This window comes from Armigeres subalbatus, chromosome 3 (genome assembly GCF_024139115.2).
Source record: "Armigeres subalbatus isolate Guangzhou_Male chromosome 3, GZ_Asu_2, whole genome shotgun sequence".
Taxonomy (NCBI): domain Eukaryota; kingdom Metazoa; phylum Arthropoda; class Insecta; order Diptera; family Culicidae; genus Armigeres; species Armigeres subalbatus.
The window spans coordinates 400,757,682-400,781,515 of NC_085141.1; the positions used below are offsets into that span (position 1 = coordinate 400,757,682).

The 23,834-nt window shown below is 37.1% G+C and overlaps 1 protein-coding gene across 7 annotated transcripts in view; it reads left to right on the forward strand.

Annotated features, from left to right (window-relative positions):
- LOC134226956 (diacylglycerol lipase-beta-like) overlaps nucleotides 1-23,834 on the forward strand; it is a 115,107-nt gene that overhangs the window by 39,054 nt on the left and 52,219 nt on the right. For all 7 annotated transcript variants that reach the window (XM_062708099.1, XM_062708098.1, XM_062708100.1 and 4 more), the window contains exon 3: nucleotides 3,108-3,447. The gene's annotated coding sequence lies outside the window, so the exon portion shown is untranslated. The remainder of the gene's footprint in view (nucleotides 1-3,107; nucleotides 3,448-23,834) is intronic.

The window sequence follows — 23,834 nt, forward strand, 5'->3', positions numbered from 1 at the left end:
GTGAAATAATGATAAAGTTTGTGCCAGCGTTCACTGAGCATTGCATACGTATGAAGGTATATACATCAGAGAGATATAAGTAGCATAAGCGCATAAATCTTGGTTCACGTCCTACGTGACAGGAATCCACCCGCATGCAGTCCTTTGTGTTTTGCGGTCTACCTATGGACATATATGTACCATACCGTTGTACTGAAATAGCTTTAGGCAATCGTGTTTGTCTACGGCTGGATACTTTCCGCGCTTGATTAGGTTCTATCGCACATTTCGTGACGATAGGAGCTCAAAAGAGCAACCGATTGAGAGGGACGAGCTTCACAGCGTTGTTGGACGAGCTCCGTTGTAGCTGTCATCGCCAACGTTGTTCTGGCTCATTAGTGTCGTTTCCATCTACCATTTAGAGCAGTGGGGGGAGATTTGGACCACTAACTGTTGGACCATCGACCATTGAAATTGTATGGCCCCATTGCTCAGCACTATTTTTGTTGGGTTCTGCTTATATGAGTGTTCAAAATAAATCAGTGGTCCAAAATGCTCCTGCTACCCTACTTGGTGACAAAATAAATATGTACCTCTATAGGTATAGCTTCAATCTGCTGTCACGAAGCATAATCGAAAGAATTAGCTTCGCAAGCAGTTCCCATTAGTCGACTGGCTAAATCAGAATTAATACAAACTACATTTTAAGTTGATATAGTCACCGTGCTAATGTTTTTTTTTACCCGCCTGAATATGTTGTTTCCACTAGTATCGAGTATCGTTCGATTCCTAATTGCTCGGTAAATATGTCTCATCAAATAGCCTGGGGAAGTTCGTTGAGATTTAACGTTTATTGAGGATTTGTTTCTCCGCCGTTTCCAAGAGGATTTGTTTCCATTGAATGCACAGAAATAGATTTATATCAAATTGTCTGAAGGTGGAGTGAATCAAAACAATTATTTCTGCATTCTACATTGCAGCGTGGGAGTATTGAGTCTAAGGGTAGCCATAGAGCGTAGGTAGTTCAAGAGAATGGAAAGTTTTTTTTCTTGTTCTAGCAATGAACGCGTAGCCGATAAATTGAATGACTGTTTCTAATAGAACGTCTGAATTGGAATGCTGGGATTGTTGGATTATTTAAGGAAAATTGTTTATCACCTATGTCGATAACGTTTTACTAGGCTACCGCTAACCGCAAGTATGACTTATCTGTATATAGCATCCATATACAAATGGGAGTGACTTGCGGTTAGCGGCAGTGGGGTTATGGAAAGTTAACTTAAATCAGAAATTCTGAATTATCCGGATCAAATTAATTCATTGCTGTCTTTATAGTACATTTTCAATATAATATAAATGTAAGAAAATATTTTTTATTGCGTCGTAAAGATAGATGATGAGCCTAGGGCTGAAAATCTCTTTATCGAAGACAAAGAAAACTTTATCTGAAAATTATGAGGCATGTCTAGGAGTTTTCGGGCGTTATTTTTTATCAATAGTATGAGATGCACTTGCGAGTTGGGGAGTCAGGGACGGGAACGGTTGACATTTTTTTTTATTGTTCATTCTGCCATGCAGTCACAGAAAAACAAAACCACGGCAGCCGCAGCAGCAGCCCTGCCAAGCAGACAACAGTCAGCACTTGCTTTTACTGTTTTCTCTCCCCACAATTATTGTTTTTGTACAATAATTTCACAACGTATAACCGTTTTTTGGTGTCGATTTTTCATTTCATTACTCCTTGCTTATTTTGGAGATTAGAACTAATAAATCAGTACCTGTGGCTAGCACTCTTTCCAGGCTATGCGCCACAGGTAATTGAACTCGATTCTGTTCTGTTTGCGCTGCGCACGAGCCGAAATAAAAAAACTCATGCATTGCCATGCGAATGCGACGGACGAGACTGTCACACAGAAGCAAACAAACAGTTTGTCTCATCGGCAAAAAATAGTCACAATGTCGCGTACATTTTTTTTGGAAAACTGTTTCAGTTTGTTTGGTGCATGAAATTTGATCGGATAAAATGTAAATATTCACATAATCACAGTGTTTTACTGTACATTTCCCATCACTGGTTGGGAGTGTGCGTACGTTCCCTGACCCACTGGATATCTTCTCACAGCCAAACAGACATAACAAATGGTATATGTTTCCTACATCGACTTCACGTACCGGATGGCGGTGAAATAATCTCAAGTGTTTTGTCTGTTTGTCTATTGATCGCGTGCTCAGTGTTCAATATTCATCCAGTACGCTATCTGGTCGAAAATGCTGATTCAGTCTTTTTCAAATAACGCTTTCCAGCAGATTGTCGGTGAAATAAGTTGCATCCAAACACGATGAGTTGTTATGTTGTCTAAGTTCGTGCATGATGCGACGACCCCAAGACCTCTATGTTTAGTAACCCGGCGCTGAGCCATCCGACAAACTAACATTCAACTGTACGACGCCGGCCAATTATGTAAATGACCGGTCTGGGAGTTAGTTGATGAGTGAGTGAGTGTAGGATGTTAAATAAACTGTAGCTCACCACCAACCAATGGCCGACGGGCGCATTTGTAGTGGATAAGTGGATCTGATGTGCTAATAATAAAATTATTTGTCTTCATGCATATTCATAACATTTTTTGTTCATGAGCAAGGTTCCAGCGCTGCTGCATCGCAGATCACAATCCAGTTTGGCATGAATAAATTCGGCGAAATTAAATCTGACGATGTTGCTTCTGTGACAAAAACTAAAGGTCATAATGATAAAAGATTGAAAGAATTAAAGGTTTTGAACCCGATAGAAATAATAATCTTAGGTAGATAATATATTTCATTACATGTACAAGTTTTAGAACAATTACTGTGTAATTTTCAAAGAAATTAGTTTTTTTTATTTTCCGACATTTTTTATATTCTTTTAAATATTTGCGTGTTGATTTATTAACTTATTCCCGCCGGTGTAAAAATCCCATTTACCTCATTACTAAACTTTCCATCTTGCTCGTGCGCTGATGACGTGCATTAGCGAATTTGACCCTTTATACATGTCGAGATAGATGCCATAAAATTAGCCTTTAAAGTTGTTTAATGTCGCTGCTATAACGCTTCATTTGTTTGTTCTTTTCCCCGGTGATTTTCAGAGACCTTCCACACCCGGATCGTGGTTGTCGTTGCCGTCGTCGGTTGCGGTTCAGTGCACAATAATTGCCACACTTGGTTGGCGCCCGTCGTCGGCTTGATGACGTGACATGGGCATGAACGTCATTTGTATCATCGGAACCGCCAAGCCCGATTCATCAGCGTTATTAGTGGAAGCAGCAGCCAGACCGGCGGGCGGAATTTACAGTGATAGTGATATCGGTTGTAGTAGCTTCCAGCAACAGACATGTGTCTCCTTCTGAGTATTAGCAAACATCGTCAGCTCCGGGTTACAGTTCCTGTGTTTTTCGCGTAGTTAATTAGTTTTCCAGATTTGAAGAGGTAAGTTTATTGTACTGAAGCACTTTATATGTTTGGCATCGTTTGTTTCTGTCAGAGTGATTTAGGAAAACATGAAAAGCATTAATAGCACTGTAAACGTAAAATCAAGAACAAGATGACATCGAATAATATCAGTTCAAGATAACGCATTCCTTCTTCCACCCTTGTTCCATGGGTTATTTCGCTTAATTAGTCTCAATTGAATTTTGATTAGTATGGTTCATTGCGCTTCAATGATACGCAACTCGGTAGACTGTTCTAAAACTATAAAGAAGTAAAATTTGAACATAAATCAAGAAATATTAGAAGGGGATTTTTTCGTTTGAAGACCTTGTTTACTTTTACGTCTCCACATAGATCACAGGGAAGAATATTAGTTAGTTGATGGGCAACGCTGCATCTAAATTCACTGTAATAAGTGATGCGATTAGGCACAATCCTCCAAGCACTTCTCATTTACCTTTTTATTCCGCGACGAGAAAAAAACTCTCCCTGGAAATTCAAAAGAAACTTCCTTTAAAAAGTCCCTTGGATGAGCTGTTTCGTTTTCCCTTATCAATAAGGAGCTGCTTTCGGAGGTACATAGAGAGAAAAATACATTCGTTCTTCTGTGATTTGTTTCGGGAAATTTTAAAAGATTTTTTGGTGGTATGCAGAGTAAAAATCTCGAGAAAATTAAGAACAATTTACCGGTGAAATATTAGATGCTGGCGAAATTATTTTGTTTTTCGCTTGGAAACTTGGGATGAATATCACGAGAAGTTCCATAAAATTAAGGACAGATTTCCCCGGACAAATCATGAAAAATTTCCCTCCATATATGGGTCTCGCAACTATTGGTGCAAAGCAGAGAAAAGATAAGGTATTTTAGTGATACTTTAGCGATTTTGATGCTATTTCTAACTTATTTTCTGTTATTTCGTGTAATGGCAGGACAACAAATTTATAAACCACACGGGTTGCTGCGATTAATACGAACACGGAAGAAAAAGTACCCAGTGTTGGATATTTTTAAACTTATTTTTAAGTTATTTTTTCTCTTCTCTTTTATTTGTTGTTAAGAACAAAGGAGCAAAATAAATTCATCAACGCCAGTTCGATACGGTAAGCCAACTTTGACTTTGCTACTTGAGGTCGAAATTGAGTGAACTAGACCTCCATTTGAGTAAATAGAACTTACGCTAGGTACTTTTTAACATGTGACTAAAGGCAAACTACTTTGACCCCATTTCCTCAAATTTGCTTCCCGTAAGGAAGTGCGAAATTGGGAGGATTGAACTCACTTTTGTGTAGTTTAGTTTTTCCGTGTAGATATTGAAAACACAACGCTACCACAACTATAGGAACGCCAATGACTATCGGAACTATTACCCTATGATTTTTACCGCATGATTGAAATACAATACTAATACATATCGTTCTTTCGAGAGCCATTTCATAATGTGGAAAAACTGTATAAGCTGATCAACATAAATAAAACTGCCTACATGAAGTAAGCATGGAGCAGAGGTAAGGTTGATGACTCTCACATACCATATGTAAATAGTTTGATTCTATTTCTGTCACTTCTTCCTCTTTTGTTGATGTCATCGTATGTCAATAAAGAAGTTACGAAGCATTTTTGAAAGTAGAAACAACCATGAACATTGTTGTTTTCCTATAAATTATTTGACAGCTGGAAAGCATAGTTAAAAGATAATCATACGAGAGTTGATTCGACCCTATTTGTTATTCATAAATCAATGCAAAAACATTGTTTATTTGATGCAGAATCTGGTTGATGCCATCTCATATTTTTCTTCGTGAACAGAAATAAAAAATTATCATATTTGGTGTTAAAAAGGTCTCAGCGAACAAAACGCTGAAGCGACATAATGAAATTGTATTAGCCACTGTTTTACACCTAAACATAGTCCGAAAACACAATATCATCTAAATGAGCATTCCATTTGATTAAAAGAAACGTCCATAAATTACGCAACCCTTAACTGGGAACTAGATGTATGACGATCCATACATTTTTTAGGGATTCATACAAAAGTGTAAGATAGGGGATGGGTAATGAAATTGCCAAATTTTGCGTTACGTAATTAGAAGACTTTCTTTAATGAAAATTCCTTTGTTTACGCCAAGGGCTGTCCACAAACCACGTAGACCGAAATTTCATATTTTCAGATCCCCCTCCCTCCTTGTAGACTTTCGTAGACTTTTCCGAAACCCCCCCCCCCCCCCCCTGAAGTCTACGTAGACTTTTTCAAATTTTACAAAACATCATATGTGATTGGAAAAATATGGAAATCAACCACGTCTTCAGCAATTTAGCTATTCAAATCCATTTCCAAATCCATTGTGAACATTACAGTAAAATTCACATAACGAAATCAAACTGAACAAAATCCAACAAAACAAATATCAATTCAAAACGAAATCAAATTTAATCATCTGTCCATAGCTCTTGAAACCAAATCTCGAAACTAATTAATTAACCAACACTTGCATTGGCGCGCCAGTGCTTAAAATATGTCACGCATCTGACCTATAATTCTTCATGCCGGTTCAAATTTGTAGAAAACCGAAGAATTTTCAGAATTTCGAAAAATTTCGAGTTGAAATTCTGAGAATGTCAAATCTACATTCCAATAAGTTTTTCAGGGAAATTCCGTAGAATTTGAACCGAAACGGTACGATATTTTGAAATTTCTTTTGCAAAATAGGAGCCTTATCCTGAGGAAATTTGAAAAAAAAAATCTTATGGACATTCCAAAGATTTTTCCGAATAATTTTCGATGTGAATTATGGAGAATTTTCAGTTGAATTTTTGATGAATTACCGAAATTAAGATAAAAATCCCGGGGACTTCCCAGAAAATCTTAAGTGGAAATTCTGAAGGGTTTCTCGAGGAAATTTTGGAGAATTCCCCTTACAAGTTCCAAAGAATGTTCCTAATTTGGTGTATTTTCCAAAATGCTTCCTTTGTAAAGCTCCTGCCGAAAAGCCAAGATATTTTAATGGAATCTGTTATATAATCCAAGCGAAAATTTTGAAAGTTTTTATAGAATTTTCCTGCTCCTGAAATCATGATATTTTTAAGCCGTAGTTCAGACTATTACTTCAGTGAAATCCATAAGATTTCTCTGGAGAAATTCAAGAGATTATTTCGGTAAAGTCTTGCAAAAAAAAACGGAAAAAATCTTTAAAAAATCAAACAAGCAGCACAAAGCTGCTGTATGAAATGTTAAAAAAGTCTACGTAGACTTTTAGTATACCCCTCCGTCCCCCTCAAGAGTCTACGTGGTTTATGGACAGCCCCAAGCAAAACCTGGTATATTCTCACCTCTGTAGTTTTTATTATGTGGAAAAACAATGTTTTTCGTATGAAAGTTCTAATTTCTAGGACCTACGCCCCTTTACAAAAAAACATCAGGGCACCTGATTGAAGCGATTTGGATAGGAAGAGTGGAATCACCAACTTTCTATTGTTAACATCTCGTGGAAAAGGGCGGCTCTTCTCCCCGTATATTGGGTTAATCTGGGTAACGAGGGCTAGATTATATTATTGTATGTACGAGCTTTCTTATGGAAGGAGATTATCTATTCATCACGTGGATTCGCATAAGTATCTTTGCTTATAAAACCACCCCACCCATTTTGGCCCTTCATACAGGAGTTTCATGAAATACATAAAATAGTATAATCATGATCAAATCGTTTGTCAGATATGGCCAGTGCTATCGGCAGGTGCCTTGCTACAATAGATGGTAGTATCATCATCATCATCATCGATGCAGAAATTAATGTTTAAACTTCGCGTTCTCCCGGACTAGCTGGCGTGCCCAGCACCAACACTATCGAACCCGCATTAATTGGGTTCTAAAATGAAGAATTGATATTCGATTTTATTTCAGGGAAGGATGAAGTTATTCATCCTGAACGCGTCAGTTTTTCTTTCGACTCATAAATCTTGAGGTAGGGTACTTGACTTAACCTTTGACAGTTAATATATGGGCCTTACGTTTTGGGCTGATGGTTCATTCGTTCTGAAATGTTGTACTGCCCAAAATTTGCCTTATTATGTCTTAAACACAAAAATATTATTTTTACTGACTTAAACTTTTACCAGACTTTTAATTACATCGGTTCAAGTATTCTTGACCGATACACTATCGTTTGCATCCATAAACGAGGTAGGGCTTTAGGACCCAATCGATTTTCTGCTCTTTGATGCAGATATTTTTTTACTCCTAGGTTTCTCGGGCAAGCTGCGCCCAGTACCAATAATCAAATAAAAGACTTCAAATTGCACACCCAACTAACGGATGGCAGAATTTAATGCATAAGAACCTTTCAGAAACTGTATAAAAATTGGCATATACCATTTCGGAAGATTTTAATGCAATCGATTCTCTTCGTCGACTTACCCTTTTTTTAAATAAAAGTGACAAGCAGCGGTTTCTTTGTGGTTTATCACCTCATAATCATAGACAACAATGCGAAGTTGCATTCATAGGTGATGAGCTGCAAAGAAACCCTCTGGCTTGTCATTTTTATTCTTTTGCGACATACGCCTTTTTACCAGATAGATCTTAAGATTTGTATTATCTTACTACAGTGTCTGTAATAGCTTTAATATTTTGTATCAAAACCTTGCAGATTTGTAGGTATATGTCAAGATTTTGTAAAATATTTGTTAGATTTGTTTTTGGGAACCTATATGCAACATTGAGATCTCATGTCAACTAAAAAAATGGATAGGGTAACTATTTCTTTTAAAATACTTTTGGGATTTTACAGATGACGAATAAAATTTCATCGAATTTCAAAAATCGGCATTGAGCATCACTTAAACATTTTTTAAGTGTTCATTTTTTCGCTCATCCGTTCGTTTCTGTTGCGATTTTGAGTTTCACCCTTTCGACCCAAACATGGCATTGCTAAAACGCACAGCCGTTAAAGGTGAGGGTAACTCCTCTAAGCAGCTGCTAAACAGCAACATTTTCCGACGTTGCGTGACGATTAGGTATCCTACATTCAGAGATATGCGATAGCGGCCATCTTGAACCAATCGAGCATTGAGGACTGTCAAAGTCTGAGCCAAATGACCATCGTTATTGTTGCAGATCGAATTCGATTTTAGATTTTATGAAAAAAAATACCGAATGAACAATTTGTTTTGCTTTCGCAAGTAAAAGTAATCTAGTTGATGCCTTATATCGTGTTCATTCGTATTGCTCTTTAATTTTAGCGAAAATGCACTGCTAGAGGATAGACAAAATAATCAAAAAGTGTCTTCGAATGTAAAGTCATGTGCAAGCCTAAACATTTTTCACTGCGGCAAGTGCTGGCAGCGTTTGTTTACGAAAGTAACAGCGTTGCTAAATCGTCTGGAAAAGTATTCGCACATCTCTTAATATAGGATCCCTAGTGACGATGATGCCGGAGCCCGGCAATCCGAAAAAACGTAGGAAGCAGTAGTCACAGCTGCCACAAGTACAATCATTGCAGAAGGAGAATTATCCGCCGGATTTTATCAGAGGTGACCTACCAGAACTGCGTCCGAAGTTTTGAGAGTTGACCGCCAATGGCTCAAACTGCACATTCCGACTCTGTAGTGAAGGAGTAAATGTGATGCTTAACCAATACGGACCATCACAAAGGCGGCCGTGGAGTTCCTCGAGTTCCACAAACATGAGTTTTACACTCAAGACCTCCCCGGCACGAATCCTATCAAGGCTTTGCTGAAAAGGAGTACATTCAGGAATTTGAAGGCAATGGACTCAAGCCAGTCAGGGTGCACTAAATCGCCAACGGTTCAGTGCGACAAGATGGAGGTGGCGAATCCCAAGTGCGCCAACTGTGAACTGTGTAGAGAACCATTGGGCCACAACCAAGGGCTGCCCAAAGCGGGTGGAGTTTTTAAAATCCGAAAGAAGGCTTCCACCTGGGTCTTGCTAAACAAAAACCGTGTTCCTGCATTACACGAGGTGATCTATCCGGCTCCCGTAGCGCTGGGTAGACACCTTTGCGTGATGTGTAACGGTGTAAGATCTGCCACGGTCATATTGTCAGCTACAGGCAAATCCTGACCCAACGAACACCTTCCCCAATATTTAACTCCGTGGTACTTATGAGGGTGTCGCTGAGTCGGGGGCCTCTCGTTAAGTAAGTACTACCTAACACTTCCTTCCCTCCCAAGTTACGGTGAAGATGGGCGGGGCCATGAGTAGTAATCCTCATGTGTTTGTGATTTTTATCCTAAATTGAAATCAAGGACCACACCTACCTTGGCAATACGTATTTTACACCACCGTTACACTATCGACTGGCAGCAGCAGCTGCGTCGATTCAAGTTACAACACCATCAACACCTTACACTAACGAATGGCCTCCGCTTCCTCCTCTTGGACTCCGTTGACAGTCGGAAAATAAAACTGTCACACCGGATAAATCTGCTTTTTATCTCAGCGAACCAAATTTCTTTTAAACCGGAATTCTATAACTTCAGTATCAGTATTCAACTAATTACTAATAATACCGACTCAAATAAACTGATTTCTTGCATCCTTTGATGAATATTATCATTTTGAAGTTTGTAGGATAATTGTTCGTATTCTTCTTCTTATAGCTCCTATTTTCATCCTTTCAAAATTAAATAAATGAAGAGTCCTAGTGCGATTTGTTTATTTTTAAGGATTTTTCCAGCAGTGATATGGAAATGGGAACAGTTCCCTTAGTTCAAAATTGAAATTGATTTGATTTTTCCGATGTTAATTTTGATGGTCCAATATGATCAATTTTTCTAGTTGTGACAATCGTTTACCACATTTAGCGGTTTCCTTTGGACAATTTTTTGCAGTTAGTCTATTTTTTGGTGTTTTTGAGAGGCCTGAAACAAGATCCACAACAAATGTATTGATTTTATCGCTCCCCACCACCCCTGATTTATAGATCATTTGACCATATATAACCATTAATTATTTGCGGGCGTCTTAGGGAAATGTTTTAACGGTTAAACGCCTTTTTTACCTTTACTTCCACTAATTAATTCTTGTGTATCATACAGATACGTATTTCGTCCTCCACATGAGGAATTCTTCAGTGTTTTGTTATCGGATAAATCGGATCCTTAAGTGGAGGACGAAATACGTTTCTGTATAATACACAAAAATAATTAATGGAAGTAAAAGGAACAAAATAGTCGTTTAACCGTGTATATATAACCATTATATATAATGCGAATAACTATTTTATCGAAATAACTTAATGCATTTATAATAGCATCGGACATTTTTCCCAATATTTTTTTCTGAAGGTAACAATTTATTTATCCATCAGTGTATAATGAAAATGGAGATTTGATTTATGGAAATCGGAGATTCCCTATGTTGACGCATGAGGCGAACGGTGCAGATGCAATATTTTTTCCACAAACTAATCGATAATATAATCAGTTTCTCATGGCGCACCGAAAAAATGAAGCTTCATAAGTTTGTAAACAAATTGCAACATAGGGTTTCTGCTCCTTGAATTCATACCATGTACCCAAATCAATACCATTCAAAACGGGGAATTGGTGCGCACATTTTTTTCTCATTTTTGTGATTTTTTCAGCAGTGAGCCGGATAACCTAAAAAAAAACGTGTTTTTCCATTGTCACCTGTACATGTTACGAAAATCAAATGTACACCCAACCAGCGACTGTTAGATTTTCCAACAATTTTGTATACGAACTTACCAGAACCTGTATAAGATCGGGACATATGCGAAATTGTCAGATTTCTATACAAAAAAGCTTACACACAAACAAATATTGTAAGAAAAGCTTGCAAAACTGTAAGGTCTCATATCATATTTGTATAAGAACATGTGCCCAGTTCTTATACAGGGTTTGGTAGGTTCTTATACAGAATTGTTAGAAAATTGAATACTCTCCGTTTAGGTGTATCTATTGGCTTCAATTTGTCTATTCAGATTAGCTCACACCCGTTTGGATCCATTTCTGTTCGATCAGGTGGCCCTTATTTGATTTATATTTCTCGGATGACTATGCGCATCTGTTAACCATTCTGGCTCACAACAGTTGTTCTCAAATTTTTCCTAGAGGTTGACTCGCAACCTCCAACAGGGGGGTTCCCACGGTACTTTCCTATATGCACCAAGTAGATGCTTGTAGATACTTGATTGAATAACAGCTAACACGCGAACTGCATCGACGTCACGGATTGCTGCATGATCTCAATCGGAAATAAGCCGGATTGCGATCCGTTCAATGGGAAAGATCTGACTGATGGATAGCGATATCGTAGGGAACTGTGCATCCGCATCATGTAGAGTAGGTAACTTGAAGCGACGGATTCGGTGGCTTGTTATCATCATTCCGGTGAATTTATTCGACGGCGGGGATCATTTAAGGCTCTATGAATTGTCAAAATGAAACTGTGATTTTTTCATTGTTTTCTATTTGATGACTTTGACATTTCCGTCACCCTGGTTGCTAAAATTCGTTCAATTCGAAAGATTTTCGATTCCAAAGCATTGCTGATGATGGATGAAATTTAAATTGACCGTCATGGCGTTCGATCAGAGCTACGTCAAAATTGTGACTATCAGATTCTATTTGCAGTGTGTGGTTATAGACATAACGTGCATCGGCACAGTGGTGGAGATAATCTTGATAAAAAATTCCAGTCACGCTTTCGGGAGCCCACGCGTTTGTCTTTGTTAACGCTAGATAGGAACGGTTGCCACTGTTGTATAGAAACCGCAACATGGAAGATAGCACTTATCTGAAATCGAACAGGGGCACCCGTACGCTAGCACGCTGAAGTAGACTACATTACTATTCTGATCACTTCATTACGATTACTTAGTAAATTGTTTAAGGCTTATTTAGTGGAATGATGTGATCAGTTCAATAGGTTAAATTGAATTATTTAAATAAACACGAGAAAGTAAAGAATACATTAAATGATCTAGTATAAGCTGAATTAAATTTAATTGCAATACCATAGCAACGTCTTCTTGATTATGTATGAAAGATTTTCGAATGCAAAAAATATTAATTGATATTTTTCGCAATGATACAACCATAAATAGTAGCGAAAACATTTTGGAAAACTTCAATAATAGTTTGGCAGGAATGCTAATATTGGTTCATATTAAATGTGCCGTCAGATTTGTTGTTGCCCGCGGGAGCGGAAGCTACCTGCTACCACGTTGGTTCGCGATTATTGGCCAGTACTGGGTGGGTAGTTGAGTGTTATTTTATTTATTTAATGAACACCTCTGACAACTATACATAATAGTATTACAAATTATGTTGATAGTATGTGATTTGCAAAAAAACTTTTGATACCATTTTTTAGGCTTTCATAGATGAACTAAATTTATCCGTTATACAAATAGCTTAAACTGTCTAAGCGGTTTTATCGCGGAATTTGGGATTTAAGATACGTATATTCCCCACGTGAAAACCGACTTAAATGTACGTTCTGAGATTACGACAGTGAATAACGAACTATCACAAAAAAAAACATTTTTTTTTAACCAACAGTTTCGAAGGTGTATATATGGTCGAAGACTTATAATTTCATAATTATAATTCAAAAACAGAGAGAAATTCCATACACTATTGTTATCAAGTAGGAAATGTCTAAATTTTCGTATTTTGGCTTGCTCAAAAAGTATTCGTCTATTTGAAAAGTACCGTGGGGCATTGAAATTCGTACATCTGATCCGTAGAGTCTCTAGAAATAATAAATCGACCGCAAATAAAATACAAGACGTCAATAGGGCCTCACGAGGGCCTCTAGTTTTGGAGTGTTCCTACTTTGAATGCGGAAAAAGTTACTAAAAACATAAAATAATGAACAAAATCAACACCTCTTGAATCGATATCCATCCATCGTGAACGGATTTCGATCGACTAATCTACCACTATAAATAGTACGCACCTTGATTAGCGATCCCTACGATTTATTTTTCATTGATCTCGCGATTCATTTTGATTTACAGTTTGAAAAAAGTCACTTTTGGTAGAATTATAGTCAGCACGCGAACAAATGGCACCTAAAACTACAAGTTTTTCGGATTGTGATTTGTTTTCGATTCTTGTTGTTTTAGTGTTTTAGTTTAGTTAGAGTATGCTTCTCTCTATTTTAATGGCCAAAAGCTTAATGCCAAGTATAGTGCTGTCCAATGAGCAGCTCGAAGTAGCTCGAAGTTGTTCCCGTCCTGCTCGTTCTTTTTTGCCAACAAATGGGCATGAGCAGGACAGGGAGAAACTTCGAGCTACTTCAAGCTCTCATTGGACAGCACTTATATGAACCGGATAAGATAAATCTTCTTATTCTTCTATCTTCTCTTCTATATACATAAAAATGAATTTATGTCTGACTGAGCCTTTTAGACTTGGCGACTTATAGACTTATAGAACCGATCGGCGAGAATATTTGTATGTAGGTGTTTTTGGGCCGGTTCTTATGATGGTGAGAGACCCCTCCCTGCTCTACAAATGAAACACAAATTACTGCATAAAGCCTAGTACGCTGCTGAAAGGGTTTACGGAAAATTTGATCAAATTACTAAAGTAACTTTGACAGCTGATTCAGTACGGGAGAAATGTCAAGTTCCGTACTTAATAATGGTACGGAATATTTTTCCGTAAGGAAAAGCGACAGCGTATTAGCATTAACTCGAGAACTAATCAAGCAAATGGAACCGAATTTGGCATGTGGAGGTTTATGAAATCTTTCTATGATGGTTCGTGACCCCTCACCGCTTTAGAAACACACATTTCTGAATAACTCGAGAACTAATCTAGCAAATGGATTCCAATATGAGATGTGAAAAAAGAAGGTTTGACGTTTGCTCTGACAAATGCAATAGAAACGCAGAGCAAACATTAAAATTCAAATTGTTGATACAAAACAAATATTTGTGCTACCAAATTAATTTTGGGCGAGCCGAAGTTCAGCGGGTCTGCTAGTTAAATTTATAAAATAACGAGACGAACCTGCCTGATCTCGTCCGTGTTTTTATATCTAACTGCCAATCGTTTGTTTGATTGCAGTGTCGCATTCTAAATCGATTTCAATTCGAGCTGCTAGCTTGCTTCTGAGCCCAAAAAACTGTGTTTTTTTTAAAAAACCCAGTTTAGAATCATCCACCTAGCAGCCTTTCTCGTGCATTATAAATTACATTAAAAAATCAAAAAAAGCTCTTTAGGGAAAAAGATCACATTTTTTCGATAATTTGGCATGTTTTTGCATTAATTAAAATTAATTGAACTTGTTGAACTTGTGAGTAAATCGGATAATGCTAAGTTCCAAAAAGTGTGTCTACAAAATTTGTAAACATACACACATACAGACATCACCTCAGTTCGTCGAGCTGAGTTGATCGGAATATAACACTTTGCATCTCCAGGCCTTCAATCAAAAGTTCTTTTTTGGAATAATCATAAAGCCTTTCGGTACAACTTTGTTGTTCGAGAAAGGCAAAAAATCATCTTTACCCGTCAAATGAACCAACCTTTTGCCTTTCTCGTATACTAAGTATACGTAAAGGCTATATAATCGCTCCAAAAACAAACTTTTTATAGAAGGCCCGGAGAACCATAGTGTTATACATGGATCGACTCAGTTCGACGAATTGAGGTGATGTCTGTGTGTGTGTGTGTGTGTGTGTGCGCACCCACCCATCAAAATTAAGCAAAAGTGTCACTCATTTTTCAGGCCAATTTGCTTGCAATATGTTGCATTGTTTGCAATATCTATCATTGTTTCCTATTGAAAATTGGCCAGATGGGACTATAGGCTCAAAAGTAATAGCCAAAATACTACTTTTCGAAAAGTTGCCTAAAAAAAGTCACTCATTTTTCAGGTACTTATCTTTAACCGATTTACTCGACGCAGAATACTTTCTCATTTTTATGGCCAAAATGCCATAATTTCCATGGACATTACCATGGAAACACATTTTTTGTAATAAATGTCACTCATTGTTCAGGCACTTATCCTTGCCCGATTTGCTTGCAACAAAATCCTTTCAACCAAATGTCATTTGACGAAACGCCGTTCGACTAAAAGTGGTTTTACCAAATGGTTTACATTCCCTTCTAAACCATTCACCATGTACCATGGCAGCCTCTTATCAGTATACCGTACAGTTTCAATCACACTGGTTATCTCAATATTATCTCCCACGCGTTTTTACGGTCTTAAATTCTTTATCTGTGTTGAACCTAGGTCACAGAACTGAAAACAAGATAATTTTTGACTTGAAATTTGGTTATAAAAAATCACAAAGAAAATGTAAACAAGTGATTCATTCTTGATTCCCTATCCATTGTGCTTGCCACATAAAATTGGCGGCCATAGTAAAGCTCATGGAACACTAAGTTGAAAAGCAGGCCATGCTCTGAGCTCTAGTAGAATTATTAAAGAAGAAGAATAAACACACTCAAAGGTGACAATCATTTTTCATGTATTATGAACAGTCCCGGAGCTTCAGTTCCGAGGTTTTAACCATGCTACATGTTACAATAGTGCAAAGTTCTACACGATCTCGTGTTCGTATTGTGGACGCCGCCAATAAACGTAAAACGCCAATAATAATCCATCCGTCATCAGTGGTATAAGCAATTATAATCGATAAGCGACTTTGAGTAGTAGGACGGCTGTATTTCCGCTAATTGATGGTCAACTGCTAATTGTCGCGTATTTGTGTAATCGTAATTGATTGCACCATTTTGCGAAAGCGGTTCTGTTTGATAATTTTGTTCAATGAAGATTGGCTGGCATCAAAATGCTGTATCATTTGTGATAAGCGTAGACACACAAATGAAGTTTAGCAGATCATTCCTAAAATGATTTTTATTGCACTCCTAGCTTATATGTACCAGGCTTTGTTCGGGATTGAAAAGTAAATTATTCAACTAAAATGTCCAATGCTGAAGCTTATAATAGCAGGGAACCCACATACATTGGTAGATACATACCTTAGATTAGAGTGAAAGCTGCTTGGCGTAATACTCAAATATGTTTAAAAATGTAATTCTCAAGTGAAAATGAAATAGATTTTTTTTTCATTTCGATTTCTTTTCTCCTTTATATATTTGTTTGCTTACTTATTTATACTTTGCACTTTACAACTTCCAAAATTTCGGAAATAACCAATTACTTTCAATCTTCTTTCTTATTCTTTTTTTTCTTTCAGAAAAGATTATCTTTTAATTTATTTTTTCTTCAAGCGGTGAGCCATCTATCGTCTGCCTGTGGACTTCTTCCTACACTTTCCTTCTTCCTTCTATATATTTCCTTTCTTCCAATCGGTTCATGTATTTCCTTAATTAAATAGGTACCTCCTCCATTTTCCAATGACATTGCGCGCTGCTTATAACAGTCTCCATAGATAGATAATATTAGCATTAGCATTAGCATTTAACAGTTCGCAAATATTCGTGGTGGTATAAGCCAAGACTATTGTATGAGAGTAGCATCACTTTCATCCGTTAGGGTAAACTGGGGTAAAATGCCCCCCCGGGGCAAAACGACCTTTTGGCTTTTTTCGTGGTGTTTAAGACATATTTTAAAGAATGTTTACTGCTAGATTCGTAGTTCAAGATCCGAACTACATGCGCTGTTGTAAACACTGCTAAAAATCTGCCGAAATGTCCTTAAAAACGTCAAAGGGTCGTTTTGCCTCGGGGGTGCATATTACCCCAGTTTCCCCTACCAAAGATATTGATTTAGGACTAATCACTAACTCTTACACTCATAATAATTGTCACTTAAATTCCACTATAAAAAGTCATGTAGACTTTAAAAAAAGAAACTTTCATCGGCCTTACTGGAATCAAATGAATCTTATTCAAATCACAAGTGAATCTTAATAAGAAATGTAGTGGAATTCATTAGAAAACATAGAAAATAATATCTATATACTCTTCTAGTGAATTCTACTCAAAATGAATGTATGAAAAATATATGAGTAGGGTTCTCCGAGCGAAATGTATGTTTATCAACTATCGCTAATGAAACATTTTGCAAAAGCATTATGAGAACGATTTGCGAAGCAAAATGTTTGAGTATGAAATAGTTTTCTACTCCTATTTTTGCCCTCGTTCGCTTCTAGTGGACGGGATACACATCACTAATAGGGATACTATAGAATAAAATTATCAAAGTTTCACTTAAAATTTAAGTACATGGCGCTTAAATTTTATTTTATTTTCTAGTGAATTGAGAATAATGAGTGCCATCACTAATAAATCATTAACCTTTTACACACGAAACTACATGGAAAATATCTGCATATGTTTTCAAGTAGCTTCTAAGTGAACATTATTTTGAGTGTAGATGGAAGCAATGCACTTTCCAATAGTCGAGATCTGTCCTGGCCACGTCCTTGCGAATGCTGAGGAAGGGGAAGGGTGGTTTGTTGGTCACCTACTTAAGAAAGATGCAGAGAACTCTACGACCTCTCATAGATGGCACGGGAGTTTTTGGAATTGTGTGGAAGGTTATAACAGTAGGAATCAAGAGAACTAAGATCGAAATACAAAGTAGGAAAGGGACGAGCCTGGAATTGAACCCACGACCTCCTGCTTAAAAGGCAGAAACGGTAGCCACAAGACCACCGAGCTCGTCTTAGTCTTCATAGATAGATAATATTTGTACCAAATTCGGTTGAAATCGGTCAAGATGTATTGAAGTTACATTGAATTGTTCGTTTTCTGAACAATACCCCTCCCTCTACGACATCTAGAATTTCCTAAAGGCCCTTTTACTCTACCTTCTACACAGAGTTGGCATAGCGCACGCACGATCCACGCAGAGCACACATCTTCCAACAATTTGTGAGTAGAGCGCTCTTTCTCACTACTGCAAACAAAACCAGCCACTCACACCCAAGCTCCATGACGCTGCGCGAGAAAAGGTTTGTGTGAGAAACTAAACATTTTATGTGAGAGCTGCTGCGTTGCGAGTGGCTGACTTCGGTTCTGCGTCGTATCCGAGCTGGAGCAAATGATGGCTCAGTGCAGCAGCGCTGCGCGTACACTGCTGCGTGCACTTTTCTGTGCTCTCGCAGTGTTAAACAAAATGCTAATGAATCGGCGTGCTAAGTGCAGTATATGAGCGTCGTTAGTTTGCTTGTTTGGTGTCTTTGACAACGGATTATTTTCGTGAAGATGAAGGTCCCACATATGCGGGTGCAGAAAATATGTTTTTTTTTAATTTTTTCATATGCACAACATATTGAAAGTTTGGGTGGTTTAAGAAATGTCTTTATATTTTAATGCAGGTAAACGACATTTGCATTTTTTTGTTTTTTCTTGAATTAGAAATGAAATGAGAATTATTCTTAACGTTAAAGAAAATTTAACCATTTAATGGTCGAAATTTGCGATTTTACAGTTTTTCCGTGAAAAATAATTTTAACTTTTGATTAAAATGTGACAAAAAGGTTGAATGCCGTCAAATTTCCTGGAAGCATAACGTGGAGACACAATAATTATCTTCTTCTTTTTCTTCTATATAGAAATGAGTTGATCTACGTTTGTATCCACAAAATGGCTAGATGGATTTTCTTCATTCCTTCTGTTCTGTTAGTTAAAACCTCCGATAGATATTTAGTTTCATAGGTTATTTTATCATGTGAAAATCACGACTAAAACCGACAATATTGCCCAAAACTAAAATTCTGATTCGTATCGAAATTTAGCATGTGCTGTTCTCAACGCGCTCAATTCTCTTTGGCACTATATTTCGTTCAACAATACTGATCAACCAACAAAGTTAAATCTAAATAAATGACAGTTTGTTTGCTGAACCTCCAACAATAAGGAAGTAGGGTCGGTGTACTAATTGTTGCCATACATAAGAACAACTATATTTAAAAAAATAATTAAAAACGGTATGTGGGTGGACTTTATATATCAAGCGAAAGGTTTAACTTCCTGCTCCTTAGAACCGCTGTGAAAACCAAAATAAAATTTGTTATTATCCTCAAAATTGATTAATCCATAATAGGAACGCATGCACCAGTTGTGGCACTATTCCTAATTTTGGTTCCTTATTTGGCAAATCCCATTGTTTACTTATAGGATTGGCCAAATTGGGACCACTGGTGCAAAGGACGATAAAAATTAAGCAAAATCAATTTTTACAATTCTCGCGTGATTTTGAAAACGTCGTAAGTCCAAACGAGAGGCTCTCTTTGTTTATTTTCTTTTGATTATTACAAAGCCATACTAACATTTACATTGGATTTTCCAGCACCGATCTGAAGAAAATAGCTTTGTCTAGTGTGCTGAGGTGAAAATATTGCAACAAATTTTAAACTAGCCTAGATATTAGCAAAAGAGAGCGTAATGAAAGAGAGTCTCTCATTTGGACTTACGACGTTTTCAAAAATCACGCGAGAATTATGCTTTGCTCTTCTTGGAGGAAATCAAAGGTGTTTTCGTGTCATATGAATATGCTTTATCGATATGAACTTGGTTTGCGGTGATTTGATTGGTCATTTGGCATATAAAGCACTAGTGCGACAACTGGTGCTATAGCAACAACTGGTACACGTAGCCTAGCTGCTTTATCAGTAATGTTTTTCCAGCAAAAATATTTTTTTATTCGTATATATGATTGGTGTGAGTAAGAATTCCACGAGAAATAAACACTGGTAGTTTTGTAAATGTGCATATAGTTTATTCGCACATTTTCATTTTTTTTAACAAAGCAAATAAATTGATGTTTGCGTGACTTGTTTTAGTTGCTCAGTTTTAGATGTTCTTCCCTTGACGAATAAAATTCTAGATCGAATTATAGGTACAATCCAGCATAATTTATCTGGAGGTGAAGTGTTCACACTGAATTTAGAATAAAGAAAGATTTAGTTCGAAATATTTTCTAATAAGTAACAAATGTGATGAATACTTACCCATAACTCTTTGAACATTTTATAGATTTCTTCAATAGGTTCGAACTTCAACGTTAGTAGGGGAAGGTGGTCTGTTGCCGGCACTGGTCGGCTGTCGGCTGTCTTTTCAAATTTTGTTTTTTGAGTAGCAAAAGCAATGTTTAAATAATAATGTCGGGTAAACAAACAATTAGTTGTGAAACTTTTCAGACTGAGTAGCCATTCAATAAATATAATAATAACCTATAATAACTAACGAATCCGGCGTTGACAAATGAAAATAAAAATATCTAAATAAAATTTAAAAAAAATAACTCTCGAACGAAATGGCCAATAGGGTACTGGAAGAACTGGTGACGTTTGAGAGCTGAGTAGCAGCAGCATAATTTGGCTTATAAAACTGATTTCAAAATAAACTCAAAAACAACTCACTAATTTCTTTGCTACTTACTCATAATCAAGTAGTGGCACTCGATGAAAAAAAAAATCAATTAAAATATTGCCAGATCGGGCTATGGGATCAGAAGATATTGACGAATTGCTTGTTATAATACATGAGAGAGACACAATCGCCGCTTAGTAGATGGTTAGGGATTTTAGTTTTGGTACAGATTTATCATATTAAAGTCCATTTTCGCCATTGCAAAAAATAGCGTGTGCAACTTGCTGCAAATCTTGATTTTTTTAAGCACTGGTAGTATTCATATAGAAACGTAGAGTATCCAATCATGGTTTGAACCAAATGGCAGGCATGAGATGAGCCGTCAGAACAAAGTTCATTTATTTCATTATATAGACATGTTACAACTGCGAACTCTAGTTTATATGGAAGCTTAGTTCATTATCTTTCTAAAAACATCCTGGGTTCACATATTTAAGCATAGTTTTATTGAAAAACATGATAATTAGATAACTTTGATTTGTACCATGGTTTGAACTACACCATTCATGGTTTGAACTAAATTCGTAACATGGTTTGAACTTCTGGTAGCAGCTCTTAAATATAATACTAAATACATGCATAAAACGCTGAGGAACTTTTTAGAAAAGCAAAAGTGCCTATTTTTTTATGAAACGGTGGTCTAGTAGGTCGACCATATTATCTGTTCAAGTTATGTTACCGATAGGTAGAAAATCCGAGTTTTTCGATTATAATCATGAAAGTATAGTTCGTGGAAGAAAGAGAGAGAAAGTCATAAATGACGCTATTTTCGTTTCGAATATTGACTTCGTAGGCTTCTTTACGTGGTAAATTCAACACTTTTTCAAATAGTGTATTTTGACGGCTAGGTCATAATGATTTTAGTAGAGTTGTCTTGATCAACTTCACCCCAAATCAGACTACTCAAAAAATTTGTGATAATTTAATTTATTTTTATAAATGTGAACACATTTCAGGAAACTAAATATGTTGATTATTGCAACGTATAGCAGTACATGTTTTAAAAATATTTATTTCAATTAAAAATGTAAAAATTGTCTTAAAAGTGATCATCTTCCCCCCAGATGACGCTTTTGATTCTTTTGGGAATTATTATTCCCCAACGGAACCGCAAATCAACTCAATTTTGGGTTCCTTTAATTTGAATCTGCCTTTATAGTGGAAAAAGCAAATATAAGTAAAATGCACAAAATCGGAGACTACCAACTTTGCCTTTATTCCATTTATAAGTTTTAACCCACCACAAACAAAAGGTTTTATCAATTCAAAATTAACTTATTTTACTTTCGACACGAGCTTGAACCTCTAAGGGTTCGTTCACAAATTACGTAAGGCTAAATTTGGCATTTTTTGACCAGACCCTCTCCTTCGTAGAATTTTTGGGGTGGGTGGTTTCATTTTTCTGTATAAATCGTAATGCTCGGTGTGATCTCTCCCCTTATATCCTCTCCCTGTTACGTAATTTGTGAACGCCTCCTAATGTGTAAAGTCGCCTAATCGTGTAACACCAAATCCACCGTTTTGTAGCTTATTTGACTTCCATTCATATAACATTTCATTACCGCAGTGACTTCATTAGACATCTTCCGTCTTCTGCAATGAACGCACTCCACTCTTTATCTCAAACATAGCTAAGCGCAGTGTGATCTGCGTTCGTAGCTCTGCGCACACAGCGCTGCGCGCCTAACTGTGCTCTTTTGACTCCTTCTCACTTTTGCTTTCGCACACATTCGATGCGAGCTGCGTGGAATAGTCGGGATCGTGCGTATCGTTTGAGTGGAGAAACCTAACAGCGCGCACTCCCTCTCTCACTGAAAGTAAATGTGTGCTGTGCGCGAAATCTCTTGCTCTTGATACGCACTGGGGAGTATGCCATCTCTGCTTCTACACACTACCAATACAATCGAATCCTTAGTATAGAGAGTATGTATTTCAAATTTGGTTAATTTCTCTTTTGTGAGAAAAAAGGTACACTGAATTGCTTGCTTTCAAAAGCTCCCCATTTTCCCATACCCTTCCCCTTTTCTCTATGACCCTCCCACTCCATCTATGGTCTTCCCTTTAGAATAGAGAAATGGTGTATCAAATTTGGTTGAAATCGGTCCGGGACTTCGGCATTAACGCTAAATTGTTTACACTCTCCCCGTTTTCTCAGTGACCTTTCTTCCTTCATTATAAGAGATGTCTTAGTATAGAGAATATTTGAACCAAATTTGGTTGAAATCGGTCACGGGGGTTGGAAGTTAAACTGAATTGCTCGTTTTATATAGAGAACCCCTCCTCCCTTCCATTTTATCAATGACTGTTATCTTCTCCTAAGAATAGAGGATTTGTGTACCAAATTTGGTCAAGTAGTTCAGAAGTACAGTCGCCTCCCCACATCTCGATATTGAATGAACCATCGAGATAGGGAGATATCGAGAAATGGGAGGAAAATTGGAATGGGTACTAGATCCAAAAAAAGCTCGTTGCTATGAAAAACAACAACAAAGCAAATGTCATTATCCAAAGATGGTCTAGTAGCCTAAAAATTTGAACATATCGACATAAGGAGAGTGAATATGATCAGAAAACATCGAGATAGGGAGGTTATCGAGATGCAGAATGCCCAAATGTATGTAGATTGAAAGGACCGAGGAAACCATCGACATAGGGAGAGATATCGAGATATAGAACGTCGAGATGTAGAGAGTCGACTGTAGTTAGTGAACATACACATATATATACATTAGACCTCTTCATGGGGACACTCCGACTAACTTGTTTGACGAAATCCTAACGTGTAAATTTATGACAGATGTTCAGCTTCTGATTTTTAAGAATTTAACGGTGAATCGCACATTGGCAATCATTTTACTCAAATGTCCAGGGTAAAAAGAGGAACAATAATATTATAAATTAGCAATGTTTTTTGCCATACACTCAAGAATTTTGTAGAACAACGACTGTTAGGGGAAACAGTGTTTTTATGCACTTAAAAGCTTGAAAATCACTTTTACATGGTCAAAACGTAAACGGATTGAATCGC